This window comes from Mus caroli, chromosome 4 (genome assembly GCF_900094665.2).
Source record: "Mus caroli chromosome 4, CAROLI_EIJ_v1.1, whole genome shotgun sequence".
Lineage (NCBI taxonomy): Eukaryota > Metazoa > Chordata > Mammalia > Rodentia > Muridae > Mus > Mus caroli.
The window spans coordinates 64605725-64631232 of record NC_034573.1 but is presented as its reverse complement, the minus strand read 5'-3'; the positions used below and the strand labels follow the sequence as shown (position 1 = coordinate 64631232).

Sequence of the window (25508 nt, the reverse complement as noted above, 5' to 3'; positions counted from 1 at the left end):
ATTTTGAACTGTGATCATTTAAAAACTTTAATAAATGTGCAAGTAAAATTACATTGTGAAGCAGGCACAGAATTGACAAGAGACAGCTGAGGAAATTAGATCATAGGCTTGGATTTATGGAAGAGATTCTGCATTAAATGAAGCATCAAGTCAACATGAAGACATATACAATCACACATGAACAGTTAACTCATCAAAAACACACTTTAAGTCACAAATTCTTTTAAATAATGTTTTTTGTTTATTTTTGAGAATATCATATGATATATATATATATATATATATATATAGATATAGATAGATCATTTGGCCAAGGAAGGAAAGAAGAGAAGAAAGAAAGAAAGAAAGAAAGAAAGAAAGAAAGAAAGAAAGAAAGAAAGAAAGAAAGAAAGAAAGAGAGAGAGAGAGAAAGAGAGAGAGAGAACGAAAGGAAGAAAGAAAGAAAGAAAGAAAGAAAGAAAGAAAGAAAGAAAGAAAGAAAGAAAGAAAGAAAGAAAGAAGGAAGGAAAGAAAAAGAATTTTTTATCTCCTAGTAATTACTAAATAGCAATACATCCACAGTAGTCAGGGATGGAACAGGTCTCTATGTTGAGGTTTTGCATGGTTTGAGCTGGTGAATATCTTGTGTGTGCTCTAACTATGTTTTAAATACTCCCTTGCAGCAGAGAGCCTGTTTCCTTGAAAAATGAACTATAAAAATTCTGGTTCTCCTTTTAAAGGGTTAAAAGATAGTTTAATCTGGATTTCATATGTGGATCTGTCCTGCTCTATCTGGAAAATACTGTTTCCTTAAAATCATCCACCACTCTGGTTCTTAAAGTCTTTCTGGTCCCTTTTATGTGTAGATCTCTGAACCTTGAATGGGACAGAGTCATGATATAGACAGCCTATTTAGGGATGAGCACTGTGAAGTCTCTTCATGTTGGCCAGATGTTTGGGTTTGTAAATGCCATGTACTTCATGACGTAATGTCTCCTGATGAGGGTTGATCAATCAATATAACAATATGTCACTGAGACCCATTTTATTCCTTTGTCTGTTCAGCAGAACAATAGGAGAAAGTTTTCTCCTAGATGCCATTGCATATCTAGGCTCCATTTCTTGGTTTCATTTACAGAGTAAGGTATGTTTTCCAGTTCATAGGGCAGGTTTTAAGTCCAACAAAAACTCTACATATCACTGCACGCTTAATAAATTAGTCAATCTCTTTTCAGGAATTTTTCACATCCCCCACGTAGATTCTCAGTTTTACAGTAATATGTATATTTTACTTCATGGCTGATTCAATTGTAGGCATAGTTCTGTAGGTAATGTATGATAACAGTAGCCATAGCATTGGGAAGAAAATTTCAAATGTAAGAATGAAATGTTTAGAAGTTAGTCAAATGAAGATCATTGTGATGTAGAGGCAGAGGCTGGGAGTATATATTATAAATTTCAAATAGAAATTGAAGCAGTTCTATTAGGAATGTAAGATGTGATCAGAATAAAAACAACTTAAATAGTACTTCAAGCAAGTGATCAAACTAATTTTGCTCTTTCTCATTGAGATATCCTAAATGCTATTGCTACAATTATAGACATTAAAATAATTATCCAGAGTAATTTCAGAGAAACTTTAATTATTTTCCTCTTACTTTGCACCTATTTATAAAATAAATCAATGACCATTAAAAGAAACATACATAATAACAAAACAAGTAGTTTTGAAAAAATGGAAACTGCCTCTCCACATTATCCAAAGCACACATTATACCTTCTAAGTTCTTTGTGACAGTATTGTAAATTAATTCTTGTACTTCAAATTTTTACAATTGAGTTAATAAATACTTTTGTTTTACCCAATGAAAATTTAAACTAACATATATTTATGCTAGAAAGAGATTCAATATAATTAAACATGTGTCCCAGCCCAGTAGGAAACCAAGAGTTTAAAGCAGCCCTGATAAGGTACTTGGCATACAAAATGTCTGATTGAATTGTATGCTTAATGTAGATTTTTTGAAAGCTGTAAAATTCCACTGCATACTAATACTAAATATTTCCCCTGGAATGTCTACAGAATCTTCAACTTGAGTTGTTTGGAAAGTTTCCAGAATTCTCTTACAGCAGTACTTGTGCATAAAAGAGGAAACATAATATACACAAATGAGAAAACTCAATTATTCATGGAAAGCAATGACTTTTTCTACAATGTTCCATGTCTCCATGGCAATTTTTAGAATCAAAAAGTTGGGAACATTTTATATTTCATCATCAATTTTATTTTTATATTCATTTATTAGTAAATTATATCATCTACCTTTATCTGAGTTTGTGTGCATGTGTGTGTGTGTTAGTATTACATGATACAATCTTTTGCAGTTGATTTCTCCCCAAATTGCTATAGCTGTCCAAATTAATACCATCTTTCATAGTTCATTTAGCATAAATAAGTAAGATATCAAAACTGTAAAAGCATGTGCTAATCCAGGCACTTTAGCCAATTTTCATTTTATTTCTTTTTTTGAAAATAGTCTGTTTTCAGATGAAACAACTTATTCTGACTACAATTTTTCACCCTTCAACTATTTCTATTTCTTTACCATCTTCTCTCCAAATTGGATCCAAACTCTTTGCTTCTCATTAGAAAAAAACAAGCATCTAAAGAATAATAACAAAACAGAAAATGATTTCATTTTTGTTTTCTTTAACAAACAGGCTGACATAGGAAAAACAGAACAGTAAACCAAAAAGTACTAGAAATACATACAAGAGCAGAGAACATATGTTCACATATACAAAATCAGGATGCAAACCACACACACATGTGTGTGTGTGTAATGTGTGTATATATATATGAACTCAAAGATGAGTTCATTTTGTATTGGCCATTTACTGTATGAACCTGGAGCTTACCCTTAACAGAGGTTTAGAGAAGGAGAGTGTGAATGGAAGGAGGGATTGTGTATGGGATGGGGGAACTGAGGTTGGGGCCAGGGATCAGAATGTAAATGATGAATGAATGAATGAATGAATGAATGAATAAATAAATAGGAAAGAGTGCTTTGTTTTTCCCAGTGAGATTTCATTGCAGAAAAGTAATTTTTCAATTGAAAGTAGTTATCAATTGGAGCTAGTTTATGGGTTAGGGATGAGGACACTGTTTTCAGTTCTAGGATGCCATCTGGTACAAACTCATGCAGTTTCTTAGATTGTTTTCACAGTATTTATGAGTTCATATATGAATCAGTCATGCTGCTTAGAAGGCTATGTTTTCTTGATGGTCTCAGGCTCCTCTGGCTCTTATAATCTTTCTACTTCCTTGTACACAGAGTTCCCTGAGCCCTGGGAAGAAAGATTTGTTGTAGATATATCATTTAGTCCTGAATGTACAAAGGTCTCTTAGTCTCTGTACATTATTCAGTTATGGGTCTGTATTTATTCCTATCTACTTCAGGATTAAGATTCTTTGATGGTGGTTGAGCATGAGACGGATCTTTGAGTATAGAAGGATGTCATTAGGGATCATTTTACTGGTAGGTTCCTTTAGCAAACGGTAATATTTTGATTTCTCCTAGAATTATGATCTATCTAGTCTCAGGATTTTAGTCACACAGCAGCATCAGGTATGGGTTCTGTCTCAAGGAATGGTACTTGAATCCAGTCTGACAATGCTTGGCTAATGGAAATGTACATTTTATTTGCCAGATGTAATTGTCCTCTGTTGAATAAGCTCACCTTTTCTTGTTCTTTCTGAACTCTGACTGGTTGGTGCAACTCAGCTGTTCTGGCTCAAAACTATTTTCCACACTGATTAATTCTAACTGGCTTATCACTGAATTGCTCTGCTTTACCTCAAACTCTCTCTGGAAGTCTGTTCTTACACTGGCATCTAGGCATCTGGGCTTAGGATAATTATAGGTCTAGGTGCATTTTTCTGAGTTTGTTTTTGTTGGATGAATGTTTGGTTCCTTGGTTTCTGTTTCTTCTTTGGTCTTCTGGTGTTTGTGGCTTGGATTTATGTTGTACAACATGACTAGTGGTCCAGTAGGGAGTCTCCATTAGGGTTTGAGATTTTATTTCTGGTGGCTATCTTGGACTTTGGTACAGAAGGGAGTTGCATGTGGTTTCTACCCAAGTTGTGGTCATGGACACAGTGGTGAGGAGTGGTGTGGGGATTGGGGATATTGTGTGAGAGCAGTGAGAGAGTGGAGAAAGCCTGAGGGTTGCCACATATCTGTGGTTCTTGCAGCTGTTATGATTTGTCCCTGGTCCATCAGGGAGTTACTATATGATTTAATCTATCAGTGTTTTCACTGACATGGCATACACTTGTTCTTCAAACTGTTATTCTGGGTGGGATGGCCTCAGGAATTTGTTTTCACATTCAGTTTATTTGGTGATCTATATGCTTGTATCTCTATAGGTGCTCCCTTCTTTAGGTTAGGGAAATTTTCTTCTAGGAATTTGTTAAAAATATTTACTGTGTCTTTGTCCTAACTGTTTCTCCTTCCTCTATTCCTAATATTAATATATTTGTTCTTTCATGGTGTCCGTTTTCTGTGCCTACATTTTTTTTTATTTTTGTACATTTGATGTTTTCTTTGACTGAGATCCCTATGTCTTCTATCTTGTCTTTTTCCCAGTTCTAAATGTCTCTTTTAAAAAATATTTTCTTTGTTTGCATTTCGAACGTTATCCCCCTTCCCTGTCTCTGCTCAACAAACCCCATATCTTGTCTTAAATGCCTTTTCTTTAAAGAGTCTTTTTTCCATCTCTTGCATTATCTTGTTGAAACTTGACTCTGAGGTGAATGATTGAGTTTTTAAGTTTTCTGAGATTTCATTAATAGGTTTTTTGATATCCTCTTTAAAGAACTCTATCATATTCATAAAGGCTATTTTTAAGCTATGCCTTGTGTTTCAACTATATTACTGTAGTAATGTGGCTGTAGTGGAGACATGTTTTTCTGGTTGTTATTGATTGTTTTATGTTGTTGTCTAGGGATCTTGGTTTGGGATAATGGGTAATTATGTTATGTCACCTTGTGTTTATTGAGTGGATGTTCCATTCCTGTTTTTGTTTCCTCTCTGTTTTGTAGGCTGGTATGGTAGGTGTGTGTTTCCTATTAGGGAATGCCTTTGAGATCTGAGATTCTGCTTGTTGTGGCAATTGGGGATTTCAGGTAAAAGGAGTTTGTTGGAATCAGGATCTGACATTTAGGAATGAGAATAATTAGAAAGGGTCATAGGAATGATGGAGTGCATGTGAGTTGGGAAAGCTGGGTGTGCCACCAAGATCTGCATAGTACCCAGGGAATGCAGGCAGGGAGGATAAAAGACACCAAAACAGGTAGTTTGTTACAGAGTTAGAGAAAAGACAAGGGAAATGGATTGGATGAGAGAAGGGAAAGGGAAGATTGCTTACCTTCCCTATTGTACATGGTCAAATAGGACAAGGGAATTCCTATAAAAGTTGGCAGCTGAGAGAAGGGGTTAAGGTTGTGAGGAAGGCAGTAAGAGATAATCTCATGGTCAGCTTCAGATGGGAACAAAGAGGAAGTCGTCATTTTCAATTATTAACTAAGAGATTGAATGATAATTTTCTCATTCTTTGAATTCAAGGTTCAAAACCATACAAGGTCTATTGTATTGAAGATAGTGCATTCAGCATGAGGAGTAAGTTCAGCACAAGGCAGTATTTCAGGATATCTTTAAAGACTGAAATACAACTTATGAAAGTATGTGTACCTGGACAGATAGACCAGACTCAGCAAACTATTATAAGATTCTTAATATTACTTCTTATTACTCTGCCCTCTTTGCCTTCACTAAACCCATTATAGGTTACTCAAAGTCATGGGAGTTTAGATATGAGTAAACTTCTGGGGAAAATAGCCCCATTTTGCTCTATGCATTAGCTGTGAGGAATATACACTGGCTGTTGGTAAGTCTTAGCACAAAGAGAAGCCTTCCTTTCTTTCAAATACAAAGCTCAGGAGGCTACTAGGGCAGGGATTACAAGACCAGTAAAATAAAAAAGTTCTGGTTCATGGTGTTTTGTTTTCACATAGCATAATAAAGCACATGTGATAGGAACATCTAACAGGGAAGGGTCCAAAAGCCTTGTTCATAAAAAAACAAACAGAACTCAGTAGTATTTATTAGGTTTTTTTTGTGTCCATAAGACATTAATATGAGTGGATGATATGAATATGGCAAATGTGTTCATGCCCAGATCAAGGTTCTGATCATACTTCATTTGCACTGACTTCATTCCATAGTTGGAGCAAATAGACATTTTCATTTTATCAGACTGATGTTTATAAGACACACTGTGCCCTGAAGGAAGTTAAAGGAGTTGAATCTTGTGTACATATTCCCTCTGAACTAAGCAGCATCTCAAGTGTTAAATATTAAATCAGGGGTTAAGCAAACTTTGTCCAAAAGACAAACTTTCAAGTTAAGCCCAAGAACAGAACATTGCTTTTACTTTTTTGTTGTTTTGTTTCGTTTCGTTGTTTTTGTTTTTCTTTTTAAGACAGGGTTTCTCTGTGTAGCCCTGGCTGACCTGGAACCCACTCTGTAGACCAAGCTGGCCTCAAACTCAGAAATCTGCCTGCTTCTGCCTCCCAAGGGCTGGAATTAAAGGCGTGCACCACTACTGTTCAACTTATATTTTTAATTACTGAAAAAAATCTACTTTTCAATAAACTTGAGAGATCAAATTAAGTTCTAATTTTCCTGACCCTAAATAAAATTTTACTGGGAAACAATGAAACACTTGTGATCACATATTGTCTGTGGTTGATATTTGTGTTACAAAAGCAGAGCTGGGTAACTAACAGGAGACTTCATAGTTCACTTGGCCTGCAATATGATTATATGGCTATTTATAAAAAAAAATTCACAATCTCTGACACTAAGATGGCTTTAAAAAGCGTAGGCTTTGTGTGTCCTGATTTACTTTGCAGTTTCTATTGGAACTTCCTGGAATTCATGTTTTGCTTTTGTGTTTTAGACATTAAAAAGTGAAGAATGAAAAAAAAAATGAACTTCCTTCTGAGAAGACAAGAAATGTTATGGTTTTCTTTCTTTAAACAACAGAAATATATTGTCTCACTACTATGGAAGCAGGAAACCTAATGTATTAATGGGGTTAAAAGAGTTGGTAAGAAAAGATATCTTTCAGGTCCTTTATGATTTGCTTTGCAGTGCCTGTCAGGCAATTCATTGTGCCTCCTACTATCATTCTGCCCTCTGCATGTCTATCTCTTTGTCCACACATTCAAATTTCCTTTCTTTCTAAGTTCACCAGTAATATTTGATAAGGGTCTACCCCAGTGATCACATCAATACAAATACCTTACGACACTTTTGTTACCATTCTTGTTGTCAGAGGCAACCTGCAAGAGTAAAGCCTAATATGAACAGATCAATGTCTCATGCAAGAGCAACCTTTACTCTGGGTAACAAACAATTTGTATTCTGAGGCATTCGGAAGATTCAACAAGTTTATGAGCAAAGTTCAACCCATGTTTGGAAACAAGCTAAAAATAAAAGTAAGCAGCAGTGTGTAATCTGAAGCAAACATACTCCTATTGACTATACCAAAGAAGGGTACAAAACACATTCCAAAACAAATCAAAGTTATATTGGAGAGAAGTTATAATACCTTTGTCTAGTTTACCTAGAGTTTTCTCATGAGCTATCAGAAATCTTGTCACACAGTCTCATTCTTAGACCATGTATCAAGAACTTCTACATGAAGTTATATTGTAAGGTACTGCAGAATTAATTGAAGCCTCATCTCAAGAATTATTAGGAACACAATTCAGTTCAATGGTAACATCTCTGAAATTAACTTTGAAATCTCTCGGCATCCTTTTGGATAATTTCTTATAGTAGAAGGTAGCAAAAGGCAGTTAGTATATGCTGAGTTAACATTTTGGAATATTTTGACTACCCTAAAACAACATGAATATATGTACTGGTGTGGGAGATTGAGTCAATTTAGGATATTTTGCAATCTATGATGTATCTATATCTCAACAGTTATTTCACTATTTTTCTTCATCAAAATATGAAGTAGCAGGTTTCTTCATTGCATTTTTAATATACATGTGGTCTCTCTGGATCCTTCTACAGACCTCAGCTTTTCCCACAGCTTTCTGCTCCCATTCCTGATTAGCCACTCCCACTCTTACTGTATGACCTTTTAATTTTTGCATTTCACATGTTTACTCACTACCCAATTATTTAACTGATAATTTTCTATACTTGGGCAACATTCAGATATCTAATTCAGAATATTGACCTGTAAGAAATTTCTGTATTGATAGGACAGAAGTAAGATTTTTACAAAGAGAAGTTGGTGAGACTTGAAATGCCATCACTTTTCAAGGTACAAGACTAACAAAAACAGAGCACCATCTCCATCAGACTCTTGGAAGATGTTTCATGTCATCATACTTGAAGCATCAGATAAAACCCTATAAACCAGAAAGAGTGATGTTTTAGGCTGGTGTGACAAGTCAAGTGCATCTTCTTATGAACTTCTTATTTGTCAGTTTATATATTTTCTACACTTTTCCATTTGTCACACAAAAGGAAGAAAAAAATTCTCTTGATCCTGAACTTAGGTATCAAAACTTTTGGCCCAAGTCAAGCCTGGCCACCTATTTTCAATGTGCCAATAGTTCAGATTAAAAGTAGAAATAAAAAAAAAAAAGTTTAATTTCAAGTGGTTCCATTGGAAAGAGGAAATGAGAGATCCAGAGAAACCTCCAATGTGTAGTTAGACCCACCATTGACCCAATGTTATCTGGGTTTTCATCTCACTCTTAGTTTGACAAATAGAACTGTGTGAAGTTTCTTTTCTGGAGTCAAGTTTCTTCCCTGCCTGGTACCTTTCCTCCTAACATTAGGTTCATGACGAAGATTTTTATTTCTTTTGAGTTTTTTTTATTAGTCTGATAGGCAAAATTGAGAGACAGTATTTGAAAGAAAAGATACACTTTAAAATACTGTCATTTTTGCCAGGCTAGTTACACTCTGTTATAGGTAGTTTAATTTGTTAATGGCCTAATGAGATTCATTATGTTAAAAAGTCATTTTATGTGCTGTGTTGTGAAACAATTAGCATACTTTTATATGCTGAAGAAACAAAATTTAACCTATACAGTACTTCTTGAATGCTTTCTGGGAGTATTCTTATTTTTTTTCCTCTCTTTCTAATAACCAATCAAGTTCTGAACAGATGGACCAAATCTTTTAAGATTAGGAACATGTGATTCCTAATGATGACTCTGATATGGCTCAATATTTGGCCAAAGGAGATCTACTCTGCAGTAGTGAGTAAGACACCTGGGGCTAAACAACTAACTTATAAAAATTTATATTTTAAACATTTATTTATGCTTTCCTACATATTATGGAAGAAACATGGTTCATGCTAACTTCTGTCTTCTTTTTCTCCTCCAACTCTCAAGGTTCAAAGGCAAGTGCTATTATCACATTTTCTCAGTGAAAGTGAATATTTTGGAATGGATATTTTAAAATTGTAAACATTGGAGTCCATAAGAATTTCACCTTTCTCATATTATTTTCGCATGTTTCTGAAAGCCAGACTACACTTTTACTGTCTCCTCAGATGTTTCAAGTGTTCCCATGTTCCCAGGGCCTTCATGATCCCAGAGCTTTGTAAATCTATGACTCAAGATCCTCTATGCTGATAGCTGTTCACAACACAAAGTAAATAGGTATTCAAATTAAATATTTGCTATAAAAACTCATAAAGAAATTCATTTAAAATTATTCTTTGTTAAATATGTTTCTTTTCCATTCATTAGACATAAACATGTTAAGAAGAAGGCTGTGCTTCTTATTTTTACATGAGATATAAAATTTGACTGAATATTTGGAATTAAAAGGCATAAAGCATGTTCATTTTTCAGAGTTAATTGATAGGTTGATTATCAAATAATCAATGGAAATAACATGTCAACAATAAACATATAGTGCAAAATGGCATGTACAGGTCTAGGATCATTTCAGAAATTGTTCAAAATCATGTCTGAATCTCCAAATTCATTTAACAGTTCTTATGAACCATTCCTCATTAAGGAGTGGTTTTAAAAATCAATTATTATCACATGCTTAAAAAGAAAAATAAGTGAATTTGAAACTTATATGTTAAGGAATCATAGTAGGAAAATATTCAAAGTTCTCTTTTCTATAATTAAATTTCTATGTTTATGAAAGATCAAAAAAGTTCTTGTAAAGAGTTTAAAAATGTAGCAGTTTCTAAGGTATATTAATAGTTTTTTAATCTGAGACAACTTCTATTGATGGGAAGGGGCACTGTCCAAAATGTGCACACTGATCAGAACAAAGGGAACAGCAGAATCATGCAACATAACATGGGTGAGCACTTCTATAAACAACTCAGAACTTTCATGCACTTACTTTTAAACAGTTTTGCTTAGAATATAACTTCTTTATGCAAAGTTTTGGTGATGTCCACTTTCAGTAGTGTGAGCCATATGAGATAAAGAAACTGTGGTCTCACCTGTACTATGGCACCGCTTACTATAGAGATGAATGACTCAGGTGTTTCTCTTATAGATAATGTTTTTTCAATTTCTAGCTTTAAAATCACTTTCCATGTAATATCTATTTCATCTTATTGTGCATCATAAATTATATTTAGCATTCACACAGTTCTATATAAGGACTCTTCTAATATGAACTCCTTTCAATGATATTAAATCCTCCACTCTGTTGGTTTCCAAAATGCCTTACATTGATTTTTATTTTAATGTTTCATATAAAATGTTTTAATTAGCTAAAGGTTCTCTTTAAGTAGCTATTCATTGGGATTGAGACATTCCCTAAGACAGGGAAGTATAGATGCTTACCAAACTCACAAAAGTTGCAAAACTCATGATATAATTACAAGAAATCATAAAAACATTTTAAAACACATAAGCTAATTCTGCTTAACAACAAACATATTTAAAGAAAAAAAAAACATTGTCACTTCATTAGATGCTGAAAAAGCATTTGACAAATTCAACATCCTTTCATGTTAAAAGTCTTGGAAAGATCAGGAATCCAAGGTACATACCTAACTATAATAAAAGCAATATACAGCAAACCAGTAGCCGACATCAAACTAAATGAAGAGAAACTTGAGGTAATCCAACTAAAATCAGGGACTAAACAAGGCTACTATCTCTCTCTCTCCCACTCTCTCTCTCTCTGTCTATTCAATATAGTACTTGAAGTTCTAGCTGGAGCATTTAGACAACAAAAGGATGTCAAAGGAATACAAATTGGGAAAGAAGTCAAAATATCACTATCTGAAGAAATGATAGTATACTTAAGTGACCTCAAAATTTACACCAGAGAACTCCTACATCTGATAAACAACTTCCACAAAGTGGCTGGATATAAAATTAACTCAAACAAATCAGTAGCATTCCTTTATACAAATGATTAAAAAGCTGAGAAAGAAATTAGGAAAACAACACCCTTCATGATAGTCACAAATAAAAATATCTTGGAGTGACTTTAACCAAACAAGATCTGTATGACAAACAAGATCTGTATGACAGGAACTTCAAGTCTCTGAAGAAAGAGATCAAAGAAGATCTCAGAAGATGGAAAGATCTCCCATGCTCATGGATTGGCAGGATTAATATAGCAAAAATGGTCATCTTGCTGAAAGCAAATAACAGATTCAATGCAATCTCCATCAACCTTCCAACTCAATTCTTCATAGAGTTAGAAAGAGCTATCCTCAAATTCATTTGAAATAAGAAAAGGCCCAGGATAGTGAAAATTATTCTCAACAATAAAAGAATATCTGGGGGAGTAACCTTCCTTATGCTCAAACTGTACTACAGAGCAATAGTGATAAAAATTGCATGGTATTGGTACAGAGATAGAACAAGTAGATCAATGGAATAGAATTGAAGATTCAGACATGGAACCACACACTTATGGTCATTTGATCTTTGACAAAGGAGCTAAAACCATCCAGTGGAAGAGACAGCATTTTCAACAAATGATGCTGGCTCAATTGGCGGTTAACATGTACAAGAATGCAAATCGATCCATTTATTCCCTGTACAAAGCTCAAGTCCAAGTGAATCAAGGACCTCAAACTAAAACTAGATACAGAGAAACTAATAGAAGAGAAAATAGTGGTGTGTGTGTGGAGGGGGAGGGTAATGTCAAACACATGGGCACAGAGGAAAAGTTCCAGAACAGAACACCAATGGCTTATGCTTTAAGATGAAGAATCAAAAAATAGGACCTCATAAGACTGCAAAGCTTCTGTAAGGAGAAGGACACTGGCAATATACCAAAATGACAACCAACAAATTGGGAAAAGATCTTTACCAACTCTACATCTGATAGAGGAATAATATCCAACATATACAAAGAACTCAAGAAGTTAGACTACAGAGAACCAAATAGCCCTATCAAAATATGTGAAACAAAGTTAAACATAGAATTCTCAACTAAGGAAACTCAAATGGATGAGAAGCACCTAAAGAATTGTTCAACATCCTTAGTCGTCAGGGAAATGCAAATCAAAATGACCCTGAGATTCCACCTCACACCAGTCAGAAGATCAAAAACTCAGGTGTCAGCAGATGCTGGTGAGGATGTGGAGAAAAGGAATACTCCTCCATTGCTGGTGGGATTGCAAGCTGGTACAACCATTCTGGAAATCAGTCTGGTGGTTCCTCAGAACACTGGACATAGTCCTACATGAGGACCCAGCTATACCATTCCTGGGCATATACCCAGAAGATGCTTAAACATGTCATAAGGACACATGTTCCACTATGTTCATAGCAGCCATATGTATAATAGTAAGAAGCTGGAGACAATTCAGATGCCCATCAACAGAGGAATGGATACAGAAAATGTGGTACATTTATACAATGGAGTACTACTCAGTTATTAAAAAATGACTTTATGAAATTCACAGGGAAATTGATGAATCTTGAAACCATCTCAAAAGTGAGTAATGTCAGGCACAAAAGATGGTATGCACTCACTGATGAGTGGATATTAGGAAAAGAGTGTGCAATACCCATGATACAACTCAAGGACCATATGAAGCTCAAGAGGACAGAAGACCAAAGAGTGTATACTTCAGTCCAACTTAGAAGCGGGAACAATATAATCAACAGAAGTAGAGGGTTGGAGGGACTTGGGATGAAGATAGGAAAAGGAGCAAAAAAAACAGGGCCAGAATCAGATATGGGAGGCTATAGAGGTGATGTACAAAAGGTCAGTAAATTGAACAAAAGTGTGTAGCAATGGGGGATGGAGAAGTGAGGGGTAGCAACTAGAAAGTCCCAGATGCCAGGAATGCTAGAGCATCCCATAATGCCTATGACAGCTGAAATACCCTACAAAGAGGAGAGAGAATCTGTTGAGACCATATCCAGAAATTAGGCCTGGCCTCCAGGTTGAGGGACAGGGCCACCCCCTCCCTCAATCTCCAAAAATTTAACCCAGAATTGCTCCTATCTAAAGGAAATACAGGGACAAAAAGTGGAACAGAGACAGAGGAATGTCCATCCAGAGACTGCTCCACCTGGGGATCCATTCCATATACAGACAACAAACTGAGACATGATTGCTGATGCCAAGAAGTACTTGCTGATAGGAGCCTGATACAGCAGTCTCCTGAGAGGTTATGCCAGATCCTGACCAACACAGAGGTGTATGCTCACAGCCAACCATGGGACTGAGCACAGGGACTGCAATAGAGGAGTTAGGGGAAGATCTGAAGGAGCTGAAGGGGCCTTATCTGGCATGAATGGAAGGATCCTGTGAAGGCTTGATGCCCCACTGTAGAGGAATGCTTGGTTGGTGAGGCAGGAGTGGGCGTGTGGGGAAGCATGCTCATAGAAGCAGCAGGTTATAGCATAGTAGGTTTGCAGAGGGGAAACTGGGAAAAGGGATACCATTTGAATTGTAAACAAATTAAATATCCTATTTAAAAAAACGAAATCTGGCTGAGCAAACTATGAGAAGCAAGACAACAAGTAGTAGTCCTCTATGACCTTTTTATCAGTTCCTGTCTCCAATATTTTGCCTTGAGTTCTTGCCCAGACTTCTTTTGATGTTGAACTACAAGCTGTAGGGATGAAGTAAACCCTTTCCTAGTCAAGTTGGTTTTGGTCATGGTGTATTATCACAGTTATATTTATTATAGAAACCCTAGCTAAGACAGTTAATTCCCATTTGAGCCCATATCCCCTTCTGAAGCATCATGAATGGACCCACATTTGTTTCAATATTCTGATGTTCTCAAATATCTATTACATGACCCATTAAAACTATGAATAAAACATTTTAGTATTTTCCTAGGTTAAAGTTCCATAGTTCTTGACATTCCTGCAAATCAGCCCCATGGACCAGAAAACCACAGAGTTATCTTCCTCACAGCAACAGCTTACACTCCCTAAGAACCATAGGCTCAGGTTTCCTACATCAATAGCTACAAGAGGCTAAGCACCATAGGATCAGCTTTACTACAACATCAACCACACTTTGAGTACCGACTTTCGATTAGTTACTTTTCTCATATCTAAACAAGATACTTGGAAAAAGTAACTTAAAGAAAGAAGGCTTTAGTTTTAGCTCATAATTTTAGGGTACATTCCATCATTATAGGAAGTCATAATGACAGAAGAATGAATCAGCTGGTATCACTGTAGCAATCAGAAATCGGAGAGATGAATTGCTGATACATGTTGCTGCTCATAATAAAGGTGGTTCTTCCCTCCACAGTTAAATATTTCTGGAAACATTCTTATAAACAAACCCTTTGGTAAGTTTTGATGATGTTGCCATCATTCCAATCAAGTTGTCAATGAAAATTCATAATCAAATTGCCCTTTTGCAAGTCATATCTTGAGAGAGTAGCACACTCTTTCTTCCCTGAGAGGTGAATATAATGACATTTAAATTGTTTGATTTTTGATCCTTTGGAAGCTTCTGACCAAGAAGGGATCTTGTAAATAAAATTCATCTAGACAGTGGGAATTTTCTCTTTATCAGTCTCACAGAAACAGCTTCACAGAGTGTTTTATCTGTTGCCCTAAAAAAGATGCTGAGGAAGTTCATCAAAGACAAGCAAAGACTGGGATGAGTTGAGTGTCCTATCACTTGCTCCTTGATGCATCCATAGATTATTTATTACTTTAGTAGCTCGGTGGAAGGCTAATGCCAGACAGGACTTCTAGATTTTTCTGCCACTTTTTCTTTACAAGCTGTGCTTTTAGAAATACAATGAGTTAACCAGCTTTAAAGGACCAGTGGATGATAATCTTACTAAATCCCAAACTGAAGTATATGACCTATTTCTCATAGCCCACATTAGTGTTGCATATAATATTATTCCGTCTTTCCAGGAACAGTTTAAAAATTGCAGTATTTCATGTCTTCATTTGAGTGGTCTGATGGCTGGTATTAAATATCAGTTTGACAGAATCTAGAATTACTTAGAAGACAAGCCTCCAGTCACACTTCTAGAGGATTTTGTAGCCTCTGGGCATGTCTGTAAGAGATTACATTGATTATGTTAAGTGAAGTAGAGAGACCCACTCTAAAACTGGAGGACAGCATTCCCTGGGCTGGCGCACTAGACAGAAAGAACAGGAGAAAGATAGCTGAGCATAAACATTCGTTGTTTCCCTATCTGACTTACTGGATGCAATGTGACGAGCTGCCAGAAGCTCATGCTGCTGTCAAGGTTACTTTCTTAAGTTGGTTTATGATGTTTTCCTGCTTGTTTTTTGTTTTTTGTTTTTTGTTTTTGTTTTTGTTTTTTTCCAAGACAAGACTTCTCTGTGAAGCTCTGGCTGGTTTGGAACTCATTTTGTAGACCATATTTAGCCTTGAACTTATAACAACCCACCTGCCTCTGCCTCCCAAGTACTGGGATTAAATGTGTGTACCACCACCAGCTATTTTATCATAGCAGCTGAAAATTAAATAAAGATAATTGATTAAAATATTTGTGCCCTTGCTAGATCTGCTATACTTTTATGTCAGCCTTACATTGACACTGATTTCATTATGGTATTGAAGTACTTGTTTGAAAAGTTGCCAAGTAAGATAGGTATTATACCTCACTTTAAATATTTGTGCTCACACTGAGTGAGCTTGATCTAGACACATAATATCTTTGAAAGTCAGTTTTCTCATTCATAAAATGGCTTTCAATATTAACTTTGGAGAGTCACCAAAACTGACATTCAAAGACTCAATGATTTATCCTTTGTCAGCCTAATTGAATGACTAGCTCCAGAATCTACTTTTCACTCCTTTTATTTCCTTCTTCAGTTCATACCCTTTTAAAGTTGCTTATTAGCTTCATTTATATAAATCAAACACTAAAGACTAAAGACTAAAGACAATGTTTGGAAATTCCAGGACCAAATATTCTATCTTAGATCTTAGTCTGTAACTCAGTGTATAAGCATATAAACAGGTTACCTGAAAAATATCAGTGATAGCTTATTTTTCCAGGAGTATAACTGATTACATCAAAATAAATAATAGTTCTCTTATTTACTGTGAAGAAACATGTTTATTAGTTTCTCCCAAATATAAGCCATGGGTCTATAGTTTAAAATACACAAGTATTTATAGGACTTAGCAACAAGGGTCTTGAACAGGTAGCAGTTGGGAAAAATTCTGATACAATTATTATCAAAAAGATTTCTGAGAAGTGATAGGAAAAGTCAGGACCATTTACTATAAAATTATCTAAACTGTGTGAGGACTTGAAACATCCACTCAGTAACAGAGCTGCCACAAGGATACAGGGAGAAACAATCTAATGAAAAATCTGAACTAAAAAATGAAGATCTCTTAGTGCCCATTTCAGTCTTTTGTCTGGGTCCATTGTTCAGTATTTTGCTTTTCTCAGGATTTAAATGGCAAGACATTTACACGGTGAACTTCTGGGTTAACACTCCTATGTTCTCTCCTCTCCCTTTCTTCCCTTATCTGCTGTGCTTTTCTTATCTGAGTTGTCTCCCTCTTATCAGAGTATTGGTATTCTGTTACTTCATGTGTAATTTATATCCACGGATAGCCTTAAGTTCCTCTGTATATACCTCTGCTCCACATTTTAGAGATATGAGCTATCAGGTAGGAGAGAATTCAGTTCTTACTTTGTACTATGCAAGGTTACAACTCATTACTAACTTCAAATATAGTCATACATCTGCATATTTACTACTGTAGATAAAATCCTGCTGCCAAGTATCTCTGATAATCATAATTCCTAGGTCTGTTTTAAGACTTAAATGAAAAACACTGTTGCTTCTTTGTGGACTCTTGAATCTCAGGCACTCTTTTTGAAATGTTGCTTTTTCCTTGGGTTATTAAAAAGCAAAACGTAATGTCCTTATCTAAATAGTACCCATTTAAATAATATATTATTTCTGCCTCAAGCATTACAGTGGTTTTATTTTTACTTATATGTATAAATGAAAACAGTAATTCTAGAGGTCAACATTTTATATTTCAAATGCCATAATATTTTATAAGTTCTAAACATAACAGACATGATTAATTCCCTCATTTACAAATCAAATATGAATATTACGTTCTTTAAGTGTTACAATGTTTAAAAGTGTTTTATTTTAAAGTTTCATTCATTACTTGAAAAGAAATACTTGTAGATGAAAAGACCCTTTGCTGAATACATAACATACTTTAGTTGAAGGAGATAGATAAATCTAGCTGGAGTTTATCTGAAAAGTTTCTCCCCAACAGCTGGCTAGCTTTCTTGGTACTGTAATGTGTGAAATGTATTATTAGAGAAGAAAAGACATCAATAGTAGTACTCAGTGTTAGATGCTGAATGCTACAGTAGAAACCTGTCAGGGTATATGTGACCACTGCTACAAAACTGGCATGAAATTATAGGGATAGTCAACATCTTTCCATTTGACTATGAAGCTTGCTCCGTAAGCAGGAACTCATGCTTTTTACTGCTAATATGTTCTAGAGCCCATACCTTAGGAGATTATAGGCCCTATTGAGCAAACTGCTACTACTCTTGTGCTTAATTGGATATACTCTCTGACTACTAAATATTGAAGCTTATGACTACAGATTAGTGTTTCTCTCAACCTTGACTAGGAAGGTTTTTTCTAGCAGACTAAAGTAAATATACTCATAAATGCTAAGGATAAGGGAGTGTTGAGCACTTACCTCAAATGTGTTTTTTTGTCACCTGTCCCCTTCCCTAAATCTCAGAAAACAACAATGGGGATAGAAAAAAAATGCAGGAAGAGGTGGAGTGTTGTGAAATACTGCCTAATAAACATCAGTTAAATATAGTACTTGTAAACTCACAGCAGCTGTGGTTACCTGTACAGGAATTACTGAAGGTTAAGCTAGAAAGATTAGTCACCATTTCAGTAAGGAGCACTAACTGAACTCAGTGAATTAAAATAAATCAGTAATTTACTCATTTGATAGGAGACAGAGATTATGAGGGTGGGAAGAGGATTGTTAGTGGTGTCTTGGGGAGTATCAAGAAGTGCTATATGTGGATATGTTCATGAAGCATAAGTATATGTATGTATATATACAAATATATACATATATGCACACTACTAAGTTGCCAAAGAATACATAAAGAGTTCTTAAATTTTCTTAAAAACAAACAAAAAAAAAAAGAACTTGTCATTCTGTCCTGTCAATTTGTTGTGAGAATAGAGACAGATTGATGAAGACTGAGTGAAGTCAACTGACTGACATTGGTAGTTTTTCACTTAATACAAACTTGAACATTTCAATTTGGAGTTTAAACAAGGAGTTCCACCACATTTTCACATCCTACTGAGACTCATAAATTATATAATGTGGTAAATTGCACCCCATACCTTGCACTCAAATTCCCACCCTCACAACTCTAGGCACGTTACAGAAGGCCTGCCAGCACTAGGAACACCAGGTAAGACCTCCCCTAAGCTATTCCCTGCCCACTTCCCTGAAAACACACGTAAGAGCATTAAACTACACAGTATATCCTGTGCTCCATTGCAAGCCTTGCCTGCTTACCCAAGGCCACACAGGGATTATGATCCCAGGCCAAATCATACAAGGCACACCTGGGACAACTTTAGTACCCCAAACCCCAAAGGCCGTGAAGGATAAAAATCCCCACTGGAGACACCCTATAGCACCTAAAGCCTCAAACAAAAACAAACATGCAAGAAAGCACTCATCAAAGATAATTTCACAAATCAGCATCTAAACTTATAATAGCCACAAAACTCAGATGGCTAGAGGCAATATAATAACACAATCAACAAGAGCTAAAGCAATATGCCACCACTTGAACCCAGATAACCTTTTACAGTAAGCCCCGGATATCCTAGCACTGCTGAAGCAAAAGAAAATAACCTTAAAACCAAATTTATGAAGATGATAGAGGTCTTGAAAAAGAAATGAATCTGTCCCTTAATGGAATAAAGAAAACTAAAATCAAACAGGTGAAGGAAATAAATAAAATTGTGCATGACATGAACATGGAAATCAAAACATTAAAGAAAACAGAAAGTGAGGGAATCATGGAGATGGAAAACCTACATAAAAAAACAAAAACTAGTTCCATCCTTTTGCCTGCAAAAGTGAGGATGTCCTTGTTCTTAATTGCTGAGTAGTATTCCATTGTGTAAATGAACCACATTTTCTGCATCCATTCTTCTGTCATGGGACATCTAGGTTGTTCCCAGCTTCTGACTATCACAAATAAGGCTGCTATGAACATAGAACACATACCCCTGTGGCATGGTGGGACATCTTTGCAGTATATTCCCAAGAGTGGTATAGCTGGATCTTCAGGTAGATCTATTTCTAATTTTCTGAGGAGCCTCCAGATTGATTTCCATAGTGGTTGTACCAGTTTGCAATCCTACCAGCAATGGAGGAGTGTTCGTCTCTCTCCACATCCTCACCAACATATGCTGTTACCTGTGTTTTTTATCTTAGCCATACTGATTGGTGTAAGGTGGAATCTCAGGATGGTTTTATTTGCATTTCCATGATCACTAAGAACTTTGAACATTTCTTTAGGTGTTGCTCAACCATTCAAGATTCCTTAGTTGTGAATTCTCAGTTTACTTCTATACCCCATTTTTTTGATTGGGTTGTTTGGTGTTTTTGGTGATTAACTTCTTGAGTTCTTGATATATTTTGGATATTAACCCTCTAATGGATGTGGGGTTAGTGAAGATATTTTTCCAATTTGTAGATTACCGATTTGTCTTATCGACTACGTCCTTTGCCTTACAGAAGCTTTCCAGTATTATGAGGTCCTGTTTATCAATTCTTGATCTTAGAACATGAACTATCGGAGTTGTTTAAGAAATTTACCCCTGTGCCAATGAGTTCAAGTCTCTTTCCCACTTTCTATTCTATTAGATTCAGTGTATAACTCAGACACAAAAGAATATGTATGGTATATACTCACTAATAAGTGGGTATTAGCCAAAACAAAAACAAAACAAATCAATCATAATACACAAGATATAGTCCACAAACTTCAAAAGGCTCAACAAGCTGAAGTGCCCAAGTGAGAATGCCTCAGTACCACTTGGGAGAGAGAAGAAAGAAGTCACAAATGGGGAGGGAGGGAGGGAGAGAGGGAGGGACTTGGAAAGTGGATAGTGTGGAGAGCAGTAGGGGTAGAGGGCAACCTGATCTAGTATTGGGTGAGGGAAAAGTACTGAAACCCTGAGGGCCAGCAGAGAGAATGGAAACAGGGAAACACAGGAAATGGGAGGTTGGGAAGACCTGTCAGAATGCACCAGAGTCTTGGGGGGTGAGAGACTCCCAGGATTCACAGAGAGGGACCTTTGATGAAATGCCAGACATTAGGGAGAGGGGAACTTATAGAGCCACCTCCAGCAGGAAGACAGGCCATCAAGTGAGGGATGGGGTGCCATACCATAGTCATACCTCTGACCCATAATTGTTTCTGTCTGAAAGAATTACAGGGATGGAAATAAAGAGGAGCCTGAAGAAAAGGAGGTCCAGTGACAGGCCCAAAGTGGGATCCAGTTCAAGGGGAGGTCCTAAGGCCTGACACTATTACTGAGGCTATGGAGTGCTCACAAAAAGTGATCTATCAAGACTGCCCCCCAAAAGACCCAACAAGCAGCTGAAATAGTCAGATGCAGTTATTTGCACCCAACCAATGGACAGAAGCAGCTGACTCCTGTTGTTGAATTAGGGAAGGCTGAAAGAAGCTGAGGAGATGGGCTATTCTGTAGGAGGACCAGAAGTCTTAATTAATTTGGGACCCCAAGATCTTTCAAACACTGGACCACCAAACAGGCAGCATATACCTGCTGATATGAGGCCTCCAACACACATACCATAGAGGAATTCCAGGTCTGTGTTCATTCAGAGATGATTCATCTAACCCTCAAGAGACTGGAGGCCCCAGGGAGTTTAGAGGTTAGGTGGGGTGGGGAGTGGGAGAATCCATGTGGAGACAGGAATGTGGTGGGGAAGAGTAGTGGGATGTGGAGAAGTCAGAGGGTGATATTTCACATACATGCTCCAAAATTTTTCAAACATACAATAAGAGATATCTATGAACATAAAAGCTTATATAATATTGAGAGATTGGAACAGAAAAGACAATCTTTCTGCCACATAATAATCAAATCATTAAACTTACAGAAAAAAGAAAGAATATTAAAAGATGCAAGGGGAAAAGACCACATAAAATGTCACAGCAAACCTATCAGAATTACACCAGACTTCTCAACATAGACTCTAAAAGCCTGAAAGCCAGAAATATTTGAACAGATATCCTGTTATCTCTAAGAGACCACAGATGCAAGCCCAGACTACTATACCCAGGAAACCATTCAAATACCATAAATGGAGAAACAAGATATTCCATGTAAAAGCCAAACTTAAACAATATCTATCCACAAATCTAGCCAAACAGAAGACATAAAACAAACAAACAAACAAAAACTTTAACTCACAAAGGTTAACTATACCCATGAAAACACAGGAAATAATTTCATACCAGCCAAACCAATGTAAAGGAAGCATACAAGCACATGTACATGCACAGGAACACACATGCACGAGCACACACATACACATAACATCAAAATAACAGGAATTAACAATCATTGGTCTTTAATATCTCTTAACATTAATGAACTCAAATCCCCAATAAAAAGACACAGACTGACAGAGTGGATGTGAAAACAGGATCCATCATTCTGCTGCACATAAAAAACACACCTCACCATCAAAGATAGTTAATACTTCAGTGTAAAGGGCTGGAAAAAGAATTTTCAAAGAGACCCAAGAAGAAAACTGGTGTAGCCACTCAAATATCTAATAAAATAGACTTCCAACCAGTTAATCAAAAAATATGGGGAGAGATAATTCATACTTATGAAAGGAAATCTCCACCAAAATGTTGTCTTGATGCTGAATATATATGTTCCAAGTGCAGGGGCACCCATATTTGTTAAAGAAACTTTACTAAAATTTACATTGCACATTGAACCACTCACATTAATAGTGGGAGACTTTAGTGCCCCACTCTGACTAATGGGAAGGTAATCTAGAAAGAAACTAAATAAAGAAATGATAAAACTATCTAATGACTTGAATCAAAAGGACTTAATAGATATTTAATTCAAACATTTAAGAATATACTGTCTTCTCAGCACTTTTCAGAACCTTCTCCAACATTAACAATGTACTAATCAGTTACAAGGCGGGTTTCAAACAGATTTAAAAGACAAAAAAGCAAAAACTGAGATAGCCCCTCTATTTTATCAAACTACAAACTACCTCAGATTACATTTGTATTTTAACAACAGTAATAACAGAAAGCTTTTAAGCTCATGGAAACAAATCAACTCTTGACTCAATTTTCAGTGGGTCATGGAACAAATACAGAAGAAATTAAAGAATTTAAAAATTAAATGAAGATGAGTGAAGATCATCCCCAAACTTATGGGGCACAATGAAAGAAAAGCTAAAAGAAATGTTCATAGCATGAAGTGCCTTCATAAAGGCATTTAAGAGACCTCATATTAGTAACTTATCAGGCCCCAGAAAGTTTTAGAATAAAAGGAGGCAAACATACTCAAGAGGAGTAGATTGCAGAAAATAATCAAACTCAGGGCTGGAATCCATAAATTAGAAAAAAGGAGAACAATGAAAACAATCAACAATACCATAAGAACACTGGTACACTGAGAAAAATCAACATGATACAGAAACTCTTAGCCAAACTAAAAGGCAGAGAAAAAAATCCAAATTAACAAAATCAGAAATGAATAGGAGGATATAACAACACACACCAAGGATATCCAAAGAATTTTTAGATCTTACTTCCAAAACCTGTACTCAACAATATTGGAAAATCTAAATAAATGAGACATTTTTTCTTGATAAATACTACTTACCAAAGTTAATCAAGATCAGTTAAACAATCTAAATAGACATATAACCTCATTAAAATGTCTTCAATCAAAAAAAAAAAAAAAACCTGGTGAAAATGGTTTTAATACTGAATTATACCAGATTGTAAATATCTAATACTAATACTCTCCCACATTATTCCACAAAATAAAAACAGAAAGAAGATTGCCAAATGCTTTTTATGAGGCCATAGTCACCTTAATATCAAGACCATACAAGAGAATTTAGAACACTTTTCCTATAAACATTGATGCAAACATCCTTAATAAAATACTCACACAGAGAATCCAAGTCTCTTTAAAAACATCATCCACTATGACCACATAGGTGTCATCCTAGAGATGTGGGGATGGTTTAACATACAAAAACCCATCAATGTAATCCATATAGACCAACTGAAAGAAAAAATACATTATCATTTCATGAGGTGATAATGAAAAAGACCTTTGAAAATATTTGACATCACTTCATGATAAAAGTCTTGGGGACACCAGGGATACAAAGCACATATTTAAACTCAATAAAGGCCATATACATAAGCCAGTACTCAACATCAAATACAATGGAAAATCAGGGACAAGACAAAGCTATCCACTTTTTCCATATATATTCAATATAGTATTTAGTTTTTGCTATAGCAATAAGAAAACTAAAACAATCGAGTGGATATAAAATTAGAAAACAAGATAACAAAACACTACTCACTACATATATATGATACGATGGTATACATAAGTACCCCCCAAAATTCTACTAGGAAAATTGTACAGGTGATAAACACCTTCAGCAATGTGGTTAGATACAAAATTAGATTAAAAATAACTCATATATATATATATATATATATATATATATATATATATATATATGAACATTAAATAAGCTAAGAAAGAAATTGGATAAACAACACCCTGTACAAATAATGTAAAATATTTTGGTTTATCTCTAACTAAGCAAGTGAAAGACCTATATGAAAAGAACTTCAAGTTTTTGGAGAAAGAAATTAAGGAAGATATCAGAAGATGGAATGATTTCCCCTCCACATAGATCTGTGGAATTGACATAGTAAAAATGATTTTTTTATCAAACGAAATCTTCAGATAATGCAATTCCCATCAAAATTCCAACACAATTCTTACAGACCTTGAAAGAAAAATATTTCATTTTATATGGAAAAACAAGACAAAACAACAACAACAAAAAAAAAACAACCAAACAGAAAACCACAAGAGAGCAAAAACAATCCTGTACAATAAAACAATTTCTAGAGGTATCACCATCCCTGATTTCAAGTTGTGCTACAGAGCAATAGTAATAAAAAAAACAGGCAGATTGATCCAGGGAATCAAACTGAACACTCAGAAGTAAATCCATACATGTATGGACACTTGATTTTAACAACAAAACAAACCAAAACTATCCAGTGGAAAATGGAAAACATACTCAACAAATTTTACTGGTCTTATTGGATGTCTGCATGTAGATAAATACAAATAGGCCCATATCTATCACCCTGCACAAAGCTCAAGTCCAAGTAGATCAAGGACCACAAAATAAAACTGAATATACAATATAAATCTGATAGAAGAAAGAGTAGATAATATTCTTTTTTTTTTTTTTTTGAGTTTTTTGAGACAGGATTTCTCTGTGTTTCCTTGGCTGTCCTGGAAGTCACTCTGTAGACCAGGCTGGCCTCGAACTCAGAAATCTACCTGTCTCTGCCTCCAAAGTACTGGTACTAAAGGCATGTGCCACCACCACCCGGCGAGAATATTCCTAAATGCATTGGAACAGAAGACAACTACCTGAACAGAATACCAACAGCACATACACTAAGATCAACCATTATTAAATGGGACCTCATAAAACTGAAAAGTTTCTGTAAGGTAAAGAACACCTTAAAAACGAATAGCTGGCAGGCTAGAGAATGGATAATGTTCTTTATCAACCATATATCAGACAGAGGGTATGCACTTTGGATATTTTTATATCCAATAT

The 25508-nt window shown here is 35.6% G+C and overlaps 1 long non-coding RNA gene across 1 annotated transcript in view; it reads left to right on the top strand.

Annotated features, from left to right (window-relative positions):
* The window catches only part of LOC110292149, a 45683-nt gene extending 36983 nt beyond the window's left edge, over positions 1-8700 (top strand). The window contains exon 3 of the long non-coding RNA XR_002377673.1: positions 7003-8700. This is a non-coding gene — a long non-coding RNA (uncharacterized LOC110292149). The remainder of the gene's footprint in view (positions 1-7002) is intronic.
* The last annotated feature ends 16808 nt before the right edge of the window (positions 8701-25508 follow it).